This window comes from Nannobrachium achirus (assembly GCF_963921795.1).
Source record: "Nannobrachium achirus genome assembly, chromosome: 2".
NCBI lineage: Eukaryota > Metazoa > Chordata > Actinopteri > Myctophiformes > Myctophidae > Nannobrachium > Nannobrachium achirus.
In genome coordinates this window covers 32,036,643-32,054,076 of record NC_137811.1, presented here as the reverse complement: position 1 = coordinate 32,054,076, position 17,434 = coordinate 32,036,643, and positions in this window count along the sequence as shown.

Here is a 17,434-nt window from a genome sequence, read left to right as displayed (position 1 = left end):
CCGCTGATGTAATAGCAGCCACCCTCTGGCTGCAAGTGTACAGCTTTATATGCAGTGAGCTAAAGGTGAATTTGGACAGCAAAACCATTTGTCCTACTATTTACAGTAGTTGAGCATTGTACCGTTTCAATTTGCTTTTTTCCCCTTTATATGTTCAACCTGATAAGCCTGCCTATTACAATGCATTATTATACAAATATGTTTTAGAGGATGCATCTTAGATTTTAGGGAAATCAGAAGTATAATGAAATACAGCCTAATGTAGTTTAGTCTAGATCTAATCTAATCTACACTAAAGTGGGGCGGGTGGAGGTGTGTGTGTGTGTGTGTGTGTGTGTGCGTGCGTGCGTGCATTCTATCTCAAAATGAATGCAGAGCTCGGTGCCAATGGCTGAAAGTAATTACTGACTCCATCCTCTGTGTAGATGCATCAATGCATTTCCAACAATGTTCCCATTAAACATTGAGGACCTCATAGAACAGCTACTGTAGTCTAAAATTCTCATCGAACTATACCGCAGAGTAATGCATTATTTATCACTGGCCTGTCAATAGTCGATTCTCTTCTCAACACTGTATCTGCTGAAATATGTGATGTGTTCTTGAAGCCAGCATCTTGGTTTGTGTGAGTTTTTTAAAACTGTTTTGATGTCAGAGTACTGTAAGACCAGAAATCTCCAGAAGTTGGTAAAGGAAGTGAGCTGTGTTGTTTTTATATTAGCACACAGCATTATGCTGTTAGAGAAATTGCATAATGGAGCAGTCAGTAATATTGTATATGAGGTCAATGAAAGTAAGACTCACTGCAATGTAACATGATCTCTCCGTCATCTTTTCAATGGCAAAAATCAATCACATGAACCCACCGTGACCAAAGTAGCACCCTCTGAATTGTCACCAAGACAGTAAAAGCAGCTTTACTGAAACGTTAAAACCTAGGGAAGGTAAATGGATAAAGGTTTGGCGCTGAAGATGAATTGTCTTCAAGGATTTTTAATCCTCTACTTGTGCTGAGGGGTGTCGCACCAAATTATGGGCCAGGGATTCACTGTGGGCCCCCTATGAATGTTCTTCATAGGGGGGGGGGGGGGGGGGGTCACTCCCCCCCACCCCCCCCCCCCCCACCCCCCTTGTGAAGCACCTGTTGGCTTTACAATTCAGTTATAATCAAATGGCAAAGACACCATGCCACATGCAACAATATGCAATTCATCAATGATGCACTGTTGCAACCGTCAGGTCGCAAGTTACTATGAAAACCTCCACCGGCTGTCTGTCAACACCTCCATCAGTCAGTCCCTCCGTCTAACCTTGCACACACACTCCTTGGCTGGCAAACCACAACATCGGTCCCTGATTTCTCACATGCCTCTGTTCTAGCGCCACCATGAGGCTCCGTGTATACATGCGACCTGACGGTTAGGGAGTCTTACTGGTATAGAAAAAAAGGATGTCAAAGGAATGTGACCTTTAGATTAGGTTTAGTATTTGAACCCAACATTGACCCACACATTATTATTGCTTCCATGGGTATATATATAATAACACATACAGTTTTCTACCTATGTCAAGTAACGCTTTACATTCACAAGAGCGCACCAGGAGGCACCTCCTACCTCCCTCTATCTTAATGTGTGTGTGGTTCATGTTATGACATTGTTCTGTGGTTGTGTATGTGTATGTATGAAAAGGCTTGAGGCAATGGGGGAAGTGCTATGATAAAGGATGCTTATTGTTAATGCCTTGTGTCAATTATGTTTGTAGAGGCGGACAGGAACACAAATCAGCCAGGGAACTTGAATGACGCTGGCCCCCAGATCTGGAAAAATGTACATAAAAAATAGTAAAGGCGTGCAGCCAAATCGTGTCAACCACTCTATGAAAGAAATACAAACTAATGGGAGCGGCATCATATACAGTAGGACCAATCCTCTATTTGTTTTTGACTCTATAAAGTCATATTTTGATGGCACTTGGATGGATGTTTGGACTTTTGGCAGGAAACAAACAAAACAAAAGGACCACAAAAAATGTCTTACAGTTGAGATGTAATATATCAACGTCATGTTAAAATGTGTTAGTAAAAATAATCATCCAAAGTAATAGTGCACATGAATGAATTAAATGTAGGCTATGTAAAGTGAAGTGCACAATGCAAGAAGTACCGTAATCCCTATAGACTAATTTACATTGTGCTGCTAAAAAGTACAAAATAATGCATGCTTGTCAATGTTCCACATGACAATGAACCACTAAAGTGGAATCTCATAATGAATAATTTAATATCTTTAAACTTTTATTTCATGCCCGTGAGCATTTCTGCTGTGAATTTGTGTTTGATATACTAAACAAGCTTGTCTCACACTGGCAGCAAACGGTCTGCATGGAATCACAAAACAACCACCAACCACCATAGTCTTCACTGGAGTCATTAGGTCACCAATTCCAGTGAATCTAACTCCCCCCACCCACCCTGACAAGCAGTGGTGTGTTCTAGACTTTTTATGAGGGCATACTATAATCTATGATCCGCGGCTATTCGTGTGGCCAGCGCATACGCCGGTGCATAATGCCTATCAGATACGCTACTTTGAAAGGTTCACGAGGGCATACACTTAAAAAAAAAAAAAATCTTCACAGCTTCTTATATCATTTGACAATTTGGCTCTTGTAGTTGTAGTAATGATATTATGTAATTTCTACCTATGATCTTTACTACTTGCAGAGACAAATAATGTGAACTTTGTACTCTGAAGGTTGTGATGGGATATGTAATGTGTCGGGTAGTTGTCAGGCCACACTCTGTTTCATGTCCTTGTGAGAGGAAGTAAGAACTTGGAACCATGCCCTAAATTGACATAAATATACAATATATTAGTAGTACCAACCAACACTGGTCTATACTGTGTTCATAAACCTCCATTGCCCACCTCAGTCCATCATTATGTGACTTAAGGTCGTTACACACTGCGAGCGTGACAAAATAAATGCTCCCGGTGTGCAATGACCTTTAGAGTACGACACAAACTGAGCTGAATGTGCATGGACAAGACTCTTATAATTTGGGGGGTTTGGGAGTGTTATCACGTATACTGTAAAAGTGTTTTAAACTGTTTGACGGAGTGATGGCAAAACTCTCTCACCTCACACAGTATGTCTCTCTCAGCCTCTTAGTCATGCTTTGTTGGGAACTTTATACGTATCAATAAGAACAACCCACTGAGCATTTTTCAGGCTATTAGAAGTCTAAAATACATCGGCTAGGCTTAGGTGTAAATAAAAAAAAGACCATTATTATAACCTGGTTTTAGACAGGCTGATTGCTGCCAATAGGGGAATACTGGCAGTGTGCATAAGAAATATAATGCTGATCGATCAGCCAAGTACAGTAGTTTGCGAGATTGGCTGCAGGCATAAGGCAGCCAGACAGACAGACACAGGGCGAATGCAATATCTCCGCCTGCCTGCAGAGATTGAATCTAAAGAAATAAAACAGTCCATAATATTTGGCACTAGGAAAATCAACCATCAAGCTACAAAAATCAGTGTTATGGAAATAGAAAGATTATGAACATAATGTTTTGGGATGTAATAATAGGTCACAAAGTTTAAACTGGGAATCACTTATAAATAATGAAAAAAATAATAATGTCTAAAACTATTGCAATATTGTATAAAACGAAATACATCCTATGTCAGAAATCACTTTATTTGTTGTATTGTTCACTCATAGTTCCATATAACTTAATTGTGTGGAGGTATTGGGAAACGCATTATTATAAAACAAATACAAACCCTTACACCTTTACAGAAGAGAGCTATAAGAATATTAAATAGAATATTATGCACCAACTTATAAACTCTTTATTAAACATAATACTTTTTTTTATGATATAGTAGCTTAGAAAACAGTTTTATTCGCCTTCAAAACAAAAGAAATTGCTTCCATGCTGCATTCAGAAATTGTTCCAAATGAAAGAAAACCGTTATGAGCTGAGGGTACTTATGTTCGAAATTACTATGGCTAAAGCATACATAAAAAGGAGATGTACATCAGTTATGGCAATAGAAATATGGAATAGTTGCGATAACGACCTAAAAATGTGCAGTTCAATCTATAAAGTCAAGAAAATGTTTAAAGATAATATAATGTAGTAGATAAATATAAAACCTCATTATATTATATTACAAGGTAAAAAGGGTAGGCATTAAGCTATGGCTTCAGCATCTTTTCCGTCCAAGTATTGCTTTTGTAATGTTTGTGTTAATTCATTAATTGCATCAATGTGGCATTATTCTTTATTCCATTAATTGATTTAAATTAACACAAACGTTTCATAAACATTACTTGACACAGAAAGTAATATTGTGGGGCGCCTGATGGCCTAGTGGTCCAGGCACATACCACATATTATAGGCTCTAATACGAACAATACAATACAATACCACTCCACATTCACATTCCCCTGGAACCCCCTCAAGGACCCCTAGGGGTCCCCAGAGCCGATACACAGTTTTCCGGAACCGGCCGGAAAGGTTCGGAATCTCCGTATGCAGAGCTGATCAGGTATGGGGTTTGCCTATTTACATCATTCCCCAGTAGGCCAGTCCCCTACTAGACGCTCAGCCGCCCGATAGGCAGATACAGAGATCTCCACATATGGGTTAAAATGGACGCAGACAGACAGATATCTCCATATATGGGCATAAATGGACACAGGCAAACAGATGGTCAAAACGGGTCCTATGACAAAAGGTATAATGGAGATTGCATTAAAGAGGGGGGCATTCATTCCCTATTTACATCGTTCCCGAGTAGTCCGGTCCCCGACTAGAAGCTCGGCTGCTCGAATATCGTAACAGAAGTTATTTACATCTAATTGAAAGCATGGGTATATGTAATACTGTACTACAGTACATTTTGAAATTGAAAGTAACTACCTGAATAGTGTTTAAAGCATGGCCTATCGTAAAGGACTCCTGGGAGGATCTACTGCAGCGACAGCGTCCATCCTAAACACTCCAGCGTAAACAGATGGATCTAAATGTCAGCAGCTTCTCCACCAATCAAGTTGACATTTTTCACTCCTATATGCAGCATAATGGCCAAGATGTTATCACCTGTTTCAGCCCACAGCTTGTCTGCCTTTCATGTACATTGCCCTTGCGTTTGTGAAAGCAGGACAGGAACATCGGTATAGCGCTGTCCCTCGCCGACACCCCGTGTCTGGTGTCAACCCGAGGCCTCGTGGCACCGAGGTTATTAAAAACACACCCTCTCCATCTGTCAGAGCGCCATGTGTTGCTGGCCCTTTGTAGCTTTGAAGATGCAGTCTGTCAGGATTTCCACCCTATGAAGTGATTAGAGATAAAAAACCAAATCCGCTATCAGCGTGTCTGTCAACTATCGACAATCCCATCTGTCTTGCCTGATAAGGCTTGCCTTGCACCACTGCTTCAGAATCTTCACAAGGCATGGACCATTCTGACTGATGGCTGGATAAGACGAAAGCAATAACATTTTAACCAGTCTCATTAAAGATAATATTTGGGAAAATGGTTGAGGCTAATAGAATTTTCGCTCACTTAGGCCTACTATTGTCAGGACAGAAAACATTAGCTGCCTATACCACATTTGCACTAATAGAATGGCTACATTGTGATTTTTTAAATTTGATTAGTTTCTAGTAATATATAGAGATTTTTGTTTTTGTAAAACTGTCAAAGTATAAAGGACACACCACCATTTGCATAACGTGTGTAAACATTTTTCCTTTTTTATGAAATCAGAACAGTGGGATCTGAGTTTGTATTCATCACACTCTCTGTAACATCCAACATCAGAGCACTCTTTGTGCAATCTGGGCGAAGGAATTAACATTAGTCAAAATAAAAACCTTTTAATCGACAGTGTTTTTGAGAATCCATGCAGTATACAAATCATTATATTGCGATACGATACTCAAGTTTATCGATGTTTTCTTATGCCCATCATTGGTCCAAAACCGAAAAATACAATTATCCTACTAAGTGTATTTCATCTACAGCAGTGGTGCAAAGCAAACATGCACTCAAGTACATTACTTTGGTACAATTTTTAGGTATTTTATTTTCTTCAGTCAAATTTTCAATACTTACTTACTTCTACTCCACTACATCTAGAGGCAAATATTATACTTTTACTCCACTACAATTATTAGACAGTTTTAGTTACTAGTTACTTTGCAGACTTATATTATTATCACAAAACTTACTTAGTAACCACTTCAGCCCTATTTATTTCGGCCATTTGAAAATAGCCGATCTACAAGCTCACAATGAGTCACGATGCGACACATTGTGAGCTTGTAAATGTGCTATTTTCAAAAGAGTTCTATACATTTTGCACTTGTGAAAAGGGGCATTCTGCACAATGAGTACTTTTACTTTAGGTACTTTAAGTACATTTTAATACCAATACTTTTGTACTTTTGCTCAAGTAAATTTTGAGAGTACATTTTAATTACTGACTTTTACTTGTAACAGATACTCTGTAAAGTAAAAGTCAGTAATTAAAAATGTACTCTCAAAATTGCAGTATTGATATTTTACACAAGTAAACAATTCTAAGTTCTTCCACCACTGATCTACAGTAGAAACACCATACAACTCAGAAGTCATAGAACCGTTGTTGTCCAAGAAACTGTTTAAACAAGTCACAAAGCCCTGCTGAGGCATCGGTCAGCATTCTCCATCATTGCGATGAACACGAGCATTGTCATTTCAACTATAGAAGAGCTTTATGAAGTGACAGGTAAGTGCTTTAGGGATCTCCGACTCCAAGCATGCACATTGCCTTGTTCACACTCTGAAGGGGAGATCACAAAAGGAATCACAAAAGGAAACATTGCAATGCCTATGTGTTTTACTTCTATCAGTGTTGGGCTTTCCGTAGGCTGTGTTGACAATAACTTCAAAATAATATTATGCCATCCTTGGCATGGATTTTTTTGTCTTGTTCTCATTTCATCTTAAAAAGCTCAAACTAGGCCAAATACAATTAATTGATTGATTGATTGATTGATTGATTGATTGATTGATTGATTGATTGATTGATTGATTGACGTATTTATTAGAAGTTTGCATACAGTAGGGAAAGGTACAGTTTCATGACAGTACAGATCACTGGTACAAGGTTAACTAAAAGGAAACTCAGGTAAGTCTTGCGGCTTATTTCCAAGGAGATCCTTCTCTTTAACTCATATAACATTGAAAGACAGACGGATAGAACACAGTGCTATGCAGAAAACATTTAAAAGGTATTTACAAAGATGGGTCAGGGGGAGGGTAAAGTTAGGCTAGGTTTATTGTTACCAGTTTAGAGTGTCAGCCGCCTGTAAGTGGTTATTCAGAGCAGTTTTAAAGGAAGTTATGGATTTACACTCCTTTAAGGCCTTTGGTAGGGCATTCCACATTTTAGTGATATAAGACTCTGAACCCCTAATTGCTCCCAGTGAGTAGGTTGGTGCCTTGCATGGTTTCCTCCGCCACCGGTGTATGAATGTGTGCGTGAATGGGTGAATGTAATGCACAATCTCTGTAAAGCGCTTTGGATAAAAGCGCTATATAAATGCACCATTTACCATTTAGGAGTGGATGTTGTTAGGTGTGGATAGTAGTCTCACACAGCCAGTCATATCAGCAGGGTTCAATAAGCTGGGGGGTGGTTGCCGGGGATATCCCCTCTTTGGTCATTATTTTCTTTATTGCCGGTGGCGTTGTGCAGTTTAATCACTGCTTCTGGTCAGACTGAATTAAATACAAGCTTTTCCCTTTGAGAAATGTAGATCTGATATGTATCATATGCATTTATCAAACAATATTTAACAATTTAAAGGTTCAAAGTGTGTGTGTGTGTGTGTGTGTGTGTGTGTGTGTGTGTGTGTGCGTGCGTGCGTGCGTGCGTGCGTGTGTGCGTGCGTGCGTGCGTGCGTGTGTGCGTGCGTGCGTGCGTGCGTGTGTTTATAAGTGTTAAATAGCTCTATATTCTGGTAGCAAACTTTGTTGTGTTTGTTCAGTAACAGGCGTCTTTAGGTGGGGATGAGAATTTAATCCAATCAGAATATATAGAGAGAGAGATTTTACAAACAAGCTAACATCACTTAAGGTTTTCAGGAAAGGGAAGAAGAATAAAGATAAAAGAAGAACAAGGCAAACTGTTCAGATATTCAAATATTCCTGAGACGATTAGTGAAATACTTTACATCCTGATATGATTAGAGTAAGATATACGTGCAAGCCTACATACATAAATGTCATTGTTATGAGCTTTATACAGGAGGTTAAAATATTAGCAGTTATACAGTAACAGATTTGGAGCACATATTGATGTTGTGCATATAGCCATGTGATGGTGGGAAATCATTCAGCAGCATATATCAGGCAGGTCAATGTAAATGTAGGAGCAGCAACAGAGCGCCAGAGCGCAGAATACAGTATGTTGTCAGGACAGCCTGGCGACCGATAGTGCTCAGCGTTTGTGGAAACTGTTCAGAAATATGGTGGTATGGCTCATGAGTCATGAACAGATGTAGTGAGTTTCTTTGGTTCAAAAGCGTAGTAAGGTGTGGAAGTGGTAAGGTGTGTATGTGGTGAGGATGTGATGTTGTGGTATACTGCAGCCCATGTTCTCCAAAATGCCAACTTGCAACACAAACATAAATAATGTGTTGCCATAGAAACTTAAATATATTTTAGTAATGAATGCAGCAACACTTAAAGCAAGCACTCTTATTATTCACATGCAATCACTATTAATAAATAACATGTCATGTCAATATAAAGCGTGCTGGACAAGTAGGCTCTTAGCGGATGGGAAATAAACCATTTCCGTTTACTGTATGGCCAAAGTGTGAAAATATCTTTCTGCAAGAAGGCATAATTTCTGAATTATTAATATTCAACAGCAAATGAGCCCTGCCATTTCAGGAGGATGATCAATGAGAAAGCTGTGGAAATAAAAGCAAGGATAAATAATTAATATATTTGTCCCAGATTTTTCTGCTTCCAAACTCCGCAAAATAAACCAAATTAAATAATCTCGAGTTGGAAATACTGAATGTTTTAATTTCAGCACTACAGTATATGCTATAAAGTCATTTGGAATTCTTTCTTTCTGTGTTCATTCTCATGTAGACGCGCTTCCATAATTGAAGTTTATTCAGAAAAAAATCTGAATACAGTTTGAAGAAATTGTGTTCCCCATTCACCGCCTCCATGATGTTATCAATTAATGGCGGGTTAATGATGGATATCTCTCTGTATTTCTGGTGCACTCATAACAGCAAAAAAAAATCATCCTCCTCCAGCTATGATCTGCAGTGCGTTTTCATTTTTTAAAGCTATATTTCTGTTACTGTGGATTATCCCGAGTTCAGTGCCTTCAGTAATTGGTGTTTGACTTCAACATACTCTTTCCCACCCCCGCATCCCATGAGGCAGTGCACAGCTTCACACGAACCCTCCTACCATTCTAGCACCATGGGCCTCCAACCTTCTCCAGAACAGAGGCTAGAGAGGCAGTAATGGCCCATTATTTCAGTACAGGCCAACTACACAGTAAAATTCAAAGTGTTAATTTAATTCTGGGAGTGTAAAAAAGAAAAAGAGAGAAAAAGAAAACCCTCTCAGAGCTAAATTAACACTCCAAACTTTGCTGTGTACAGCATTTAACACAGGTCACTAACGCTGAAGAGAGAAGGAGGAAACAATGATGGAGAGACAGTGCTTCTTGTCTGGCATAAGGGACAATAACCTTAGGGGGAAAAAACCAGCACCAGCTCAACCGAACAGACATTGCTGACTACAGTGTGATGCTGATGTGGATGCATTATGTCGAGTAGATGTGTACCCCAGGGATGCTCAAGTAGATTGCACTTAATCACCGAACGTTTGAGCAGCTAACCAAATTAGCCTCTTAATATGAGTTTTAGATAGTATGCAAAAGCCACTTTCGATTCATAAGAGGACGAATAACCATACGGGCTGGGGAAAGTCACAACCAACAGAGGAATGAAGAGGGGAGAGAGGGAGAGAGGGAGGGGGGGTGCAGAGGACAGCCACCAACTGACTAAAAAGTGGGCTTTTATCATTTATTCATTTGAAATGCAGAAGCAGGGAGGCAGATGCAGAACATACCCAACTAAGCTCTCCTCTCCTCCATCATTTGCATTGAAAGGGCTGCAGGGTTAGTGTAAAGGCTGTTTTTCTTGTGAGTTCCATGGCTCTGTGCTGCCCCCCCTTGAGTCAGTTCTTACGCCCACATGTTGGAGAACATGTTAGGGTTTTTACCAACAGTGAGGTTAGGCATACCGTGAGCATTACCCACTCACATTATTTTGGCAGTCGTGTGAAACAGAAAACTCAAGTAAATAATTCAGGAACAGGAGAATGATCATGTTTTGGTATTGTATACTCTGGGCAGTTGATTAATGTAATTTACACAATATATATGCTGAAGATATGATATGATATGATTGAACTATTTACAGCACATTTAAGATAGCTCATTAGTAAGCATTGTATGACAATGCTTTCAAGGCCAAAATGTATTTCTACCAGAACAAATACTGCACACAGATACTGTATGGGATGACTTGGAGACCAATTAACACTCTCACTACAACAGGGGGTCCTCAGAGTTACTACTGGGGGTCCGCCAAATCTTTCAGTGATCATGTTTGATCACTTGAACCCTGGCATCTTAGTGGAACATTAGCCAAAAATAGCAGATCTACAAGCTCACAACGCCTCGCAGCGCGAGGCGTTGTGAGCTTGTAGATCAGCTATTTTTTGGCACATAGGATTAGGGGAACAGAAGAGCAGACTAGTAGATATTGAGTGGTTAAATGTATGAAAATACACATTAATCCAACCTACACAGATGAAGATGATAGTGCTGTCAAGTCTAAACTGTTATATGAAATAATCCATGTACATCTGCAACACAATTTTATACAATATGTAGAGGGGGTCCCTGCTTCATCTCTCTCAGAGCTAAGGGGTCCTTGGCCTGAAAACGTTGAAGACCCCTGCATTAGATTTTGAGATAAAAGAAATTGAGGGTGCAAATTGAAATTTTGGTCAAAGGGTGGCGCAATAATTCATACCCTTCATCCTCCAGGGAGCATGGATGTGCACGGCAAATTCCAAGGTTAAAACAATCTTGTTTGGACTGACCGTCTCACTGATGGACGTTGCCATCCTTACAGCCCGCCACTAGACAACACCAAACTCAAAACATTAACAGTCTTTTATATACAGTAGTTTATATTTTCAACCATAGCATTATATTAGCCTCATATTTTACACAATTACACTGCTCTTTTCTCGCTTTCCGTCTCTATTCCTTCCCCTTTTATTGAACTGCAAATGTTGATGGGAGCTTGTAAGACAAAAAACGCCAACCAAATATTTACACCTGTAAACCTGTGATATGTTGATGTTGACGTTAGACAACTGTAGGAAAAGATTGTGCATACTTTGTATCGTAGGCTTCATCGATTACAGAAATATGGCCAAAACTCCAGGCCTATTATGACCATTTTACTATGATCAAAATCCTATCCACTTTCATTAGGATTTTCTTTTTTGCCATGCTGAAGAATTGTTGAATATTTTAAATATACAGTTATTTTACTTGACTGTCTTCAATCAAAAATGCTCAAAATATTTGTATTTATTCATACAATACTTCGCATGCAAACTTGATATGAATCTACCAGGCAAAATAATATAAGTTCTGTGTTCACTTATGTTCTCCTGGAATTTACTGTAGCTCAAATGTTACACAGAACTTTATGTGGGCAGTGTGTGCCTCTCTTTGGGCATGTACCTTTGTGTGTGTGTGTGTGTGTGTGTGTGTGTGTGTGTGTGTGTGTGTGTGTGTGTGTGTGTGTGCGTGTGTGTGTGTGTGTGTGTGTGTGTGTGTGTGTGTGTGTGTGTGTGTGTGTGTGTGTGCGCGTGCGTGCACACGCGCGTGCATGTGTGTTAGGGGCTCTAGTGGAGGCTGGGGGCAACATGCTGACCGTCCCTTTCCCTTGCTGTCAGGGCCAATCAGTGTCTGGAAAGTTAATGGAGAACACAAAACCTATTTAAAAGCTACATTTACCACTTGGCTGATTCCATTACATTGTGTAATTTCCAGGTGTCAGATTTCCCCTCCACACGTCTGTCTTAATGCTCTCCCAAGCACTCTCTGATTAGTCAGCCTCGGTTGGCTCCCCGAAATCCACTCTCCCAGTCCACCCCTTCCGCTTACATCCCCCTTGAAGGGAAAACTCCTCTCCGCACTTTTTATTTGGATGTTCAGCAAGTTACGCTGTATGCCGATCTGTGTGTGTGTGTGTGTGTGTGTGTGTGTGTGTGTGTGTGTGTGTGTGTGTGTGTGTGTGTGTGTGTGTGTGTGTGTGTGTGTGTGTGTGTGTGTGTGTGTGTGTGTAAATGCTAAACGGTTAGCGAGTGTCTTTTACTTGTGGTGGAGGCGCCGTATATTTTTCATCCGCAACTTCTAAAGAGTTGGCTTCAAATGGAGTTTCTAAATTAATTAGTCAAATGTCTGCCTCAACATTTCAAAGCTTGACATGTCAAACCTTGCCTGCAGCTAGAAGGCAAAGCCAATGATGGGGCCCCAGAAGTACCTGCCATCAGGGGCGTCACCAGGGGTAGGAAAGTGGGACTGAGTTACCAGGGCCCAAGATGGAGGGGCCCTATAGTAACTTTAGCTATTGAAAAAAAGCAGATATACAAGCTCACAGCGCGGCACCGAGTGCCGCGCTGCGAGCTTGTAGATCTGCTATTTTTGAAAAGTCGTGAAAATGTGCGCAAATCTTTGAATATATGTATTTTTTAAGTGAACATTTGTAACTCAAATTTTGCTTCTGGGGGGGTCCCTGGAACTAAATATTTTGAGATGGGGGGTCCTTCACATGAAAAAGTTTGAGCATCACTGACATGAAAACAGAGGTTTCTTGGCACACATTTTCACGATTTTTCAAAAATAGCAGATCTACAAGCTCGCAGCGCGGCACTCGGTGCCGCGCTGTGAGCTTGTATATCTGCTATTTTTCAATAGTTAACATTCATGGGGGCCCCGCAGTGAATCCTTGTACCCAGGGCCCAGAATTTGGTGTGACGCCCCTGTTGATGGGCCCAAACTTCTACCATTCATCACACATGTTTCAAAACAGCGCTAACCGGTCTCAGTTAAATTTTGATTTCAAAGGACAGAATGATGGGAGAATATCAGGGTAATTATAGTTAAAGCTTTATTATGTAATTTTTAACAGTGAATAAACAAATATCTTTTGTCCTATATGTAGAGTATGTTAATATAATGTAATGTATACAATTGGAGGGGTGGTATTTGGTCTTTGTCAATGTTTTATACATAAACCTAATATGTTGGGTGGATATTAAATCGTATCTTCTAATAGGCCTAGTTCTATCTGTGGCTATTAGGCCCTCTTGTAAAAATATATAATGATTGGAAAATCTTCCAAAATATCAGAAAATAGCTTATTCCTCTCATTTGTGGTTGAATTTGTTCTGAGGGTGGCTCAGAACAAATTCAACCACAAATGAGAGGAAGAGTCGGGGAGGTCTTGAGACAGACCTCCTATCACCTTGCCTCAACTAGTGAGTGAAGCCTCATGGAAATGTCCTTGTGCATTAAATATAGTTTACTTTTGTGGTAACTACATTACTGCATATAGGCAGCCCATAATGAACAGACAAGCTTAATATTTGATTATTTCTGATGCTATGTGTCAGTATCCTAGTGTCAGCAGGTCAGTATCCTGGTGTCAGTATGATTACTATCCTGGTGTCAGTCTGTGAAGTACAGGCATAGAGGCAGCTCTGTGAAGGAGTGTGCATTCAGTCTCATGCCATAGTTCTTGTCTAGCTTTCGGTCAAGGCTGTGATGGCAGGAGTGGAAGAAGTACAACTGGTAAACTCACCCAAGCTCTGTATTACAAATACAGAGACATTTACTCTATCAAGAAAGAAAAATACCTGGGCAATTCAAAATAGATTTGCAGGGGTGACTGATGTTTCCCCTGCACATTAATGAAAAGTGCCGACCCAGTCGGAGCACTGCTAAGAGCGGTGCTAAGAGGGGTGCTATGACTAACATCATAGAAAGTATGCAAAACATCACCACAGCTGATGTTACGGACAGAACGAACCATACAAGGAGATATGCATGTGTGTCGTGCACAGGTGTGATTTTATTCTTTCTATATTCTATTCGTCCCACTGTTGAGCACCGAGCCCTTCTAACTGGTCTCTTTGTGACACACTGACTCATGCCATAATTCAAAACTGTGTGAACACTTAGTTACTGTTCTCTCAGTGCATCATTTAGATTTTCAGGTTTGAGACCTTAAACCGTAAATAGTGATCTGAAAACAGGTTTTGAAACTGTCTACTGTATATATAAAAAAGTTGAAACTGTAGTAGTTTTGAAAGGATTATTAAATATATCATATTTTAAACTTTGAAACTTTGTAGGGTGTAAATTTGTACTATTGCATAATATTTCATTCAGAACTGAGTTTAGAGCACCAACGTTTCAGAGATTTCCAAAAGCTTGAAAAGAGTAACAGTAGGAAGGCTTGCAGAGCATTATATCTGTTTTTGAATGCATTTACAATTTACAATGTATAGGTCAATATTGTATATGCAGTATGTACAACTATATCCACTAGTGATGTCGATATAATATTCCTTTCTGCTACAGTAGCTGTACAGTCACCTTTACAGAACGTTCAGAATTTCCATACAATTATATAGAAAAGCAACTGATATTGTTGACTAGGTATGGAGATATGGACTATAGTCTATAAATATCTGACCCTATTACCATACAAGACGAGACTTGACTACAAGCACTCTAGCACAGTTGAAACATTTTGATTTGTGTTATAAACTGTAACGCTTTCAGGCTGAGCCTATTTGTGTGTCACTCATTTCACCCCATTCTATGACATTACAAAAAGAATCCAGTATGTATTTACCATAGAGAAATGTATATTCTTCAGAATACAGTTACCCTCTTATTAGGGTTTCCTAAGGTCCTTAATCACATGGGCAAAATGCATTTTGACTACTTAGCAATCAACCACCGATTCCCAGTGGCAGCGATCGCAGTCTACAGATAACCTCCACTACTTTGTCAAAGAGGATGTTGATGTTTAATCAGGGGCCAGAAATTGACTTGTGGTTATCCTCAGACCCAGGAAATCAATGTCGGTTGAAGATGCAATCAAGAGCTTCATTTGATTTGTGACCTAAAGTGCCAATGTTCTTCAGATGCTGGGGTCCCAGAAGGGAGCGCCAAACCCCAAAAGTTTGCCCCACAGATCCATCCCTTTCAAAAAGACGCAACCTATTGATTCCCCACAAAGCTTTTTCCCCCCTTTTCTCCCAGAGATAGTGCTCTTAGAAAGCATGCCATTTCCCCCATCACTCTGAGTTCATAGTCAATGGAGTGTGAGCTCTTCCAGCTCGTAAAGGTCACCAGCGTTTTACGGTGTGTTACGTGCGCGGACACTCGGTTTTAATGTGACATCTTACTAGCCTGTCGTTTTGTGTGCTCAAGATGGGATCGATGCTGCCACAGTAGCTTTCTCTGTCTCTCCTTGTGCCAGAACGCAAGGGCTCAGAGAAGGAGGTCATTTAAAATGCAACGCCTCCACCACCATAAGAGTCCTTTTTACTCTTCTTAATTACATGCGATAGCCTGAAGTTATGAGATCTATCAGACTGCCAATACTTACAAGTGGGGAAATAAGGGCATAATTGATTGAATCGACGTTTTGGGACTGGTGATCATTGCTATTGAACTAACATGGCTCCACAAAGGGACTCTCCAGTCATAACATATCAACATAAATCACGGTAGAAAGACGGATAGAAAATGAGATACAGTTGACAGTAAATAAATAGTGAGGATATTATTATTATTATATGAATACTTGATATGATTACATCGCATGGAGCATCTGCTACAGTTCTGCCAGAGCAGAACACAGATTTATGTATTTTAGCTAGAGAAACACTCCCAATATTAAGGAGCTTATATATCAGACAAAATGGACATTCATCCAGAGTTTGGGAAAGTAATCAAAAATGTGCTTCCATCAACATCTGATTTAATATTGTTATCACAGGCTTTGGCATGGATTTCTCCTAACATTCCCTTTGTAGTGACAAGCACTTATTTATAAGCTATAGCTAAGCAGTAGCAGTAGCTAATAGATAAAGCAACAAACAGAAGGGAGTGTCTTTGTAATTTTTTCATACTGATCTTTCCTCCAGTGCAAATTGCAGGTCAAGCGGGTTGATTTGCAAGCCAGGTCCTCCCACTCGAGTGACTTTTGAATGGCCCACTGTCAGTGGAGTATATTAAAAGGACCCAAAGGGCCTCTAATGATCTGTTCTCCATCAATGTGCAGCTCGCCGGGAAACGTCCAGTGTGCCTTAATTAATGATTCCAAAGCCAACAATCAATTCATGCGTATGTTAAAGCGAATTAAGCCACCTCCCCCTCATCCCTTTAAAATGTAACCATTAGGCAGGTGGACGTGGCGATTATAAGGCTTATTGTCAAAGTAGTTGTTAAGAAAAAAGGCAGAAAAATAACACTGAGGCAGGCTGTCCGTCTTCCCTGGGGTCAAATGGAGTGTGTGGATGAGGGCAACATTTGTCATGCAAGAGGTGCACGGCTATTTTCGGTCCTTCGACTGGCTGGAGGCGATCCTTCCAGGAATTCATCATCCATCAAACTGGGACATATCCCCTCCGGTAACGGGAGCGGATGAAGGCTGACACCCCGGGGTTTGCCTGGAGAGGAATCCTCTGGGACTCATCAGCTCCCAGCGTACTGTAGCTGCTGGACAAACACTTCCCTTCAGCCAGGTCACACAGGGAGTCTTTACCGTCAAAAACACTGTGACGCATCGCCATAACGTTCAAAGTGAATTATAAGTGCACGGTTTTGTAAATTACAAGCACACCGGAAAATAACACGTTCTATATTATAACACATATTTTGTGACTATGCTCTACTGTATACAGTGGACTAGCGTAGTCCATTTTATGCTGTCTTAATGTGTGACCTGCTCTGTTAAATTCAGATGGATGTCGCTGGAACTCATTCTAAGAAAGGTCTTGGTCTAGTCTTTGCAATTTTGGAGTTTTGTTGTATTACAGAAAAGCAAAACATATTAAGCTCTAATGATTTGATTTGACTGTAAATGTAGGGGAAGCATTGAAGACAGAACTTGTAGATGGGCATGTACATTTACACCGTAAAGACAATTGCTTCCAGAGAGGAAGGAAAAAAAGTTAAATATAAGAATACAAATGTTAAATATGAGCTTTGAATGTATGA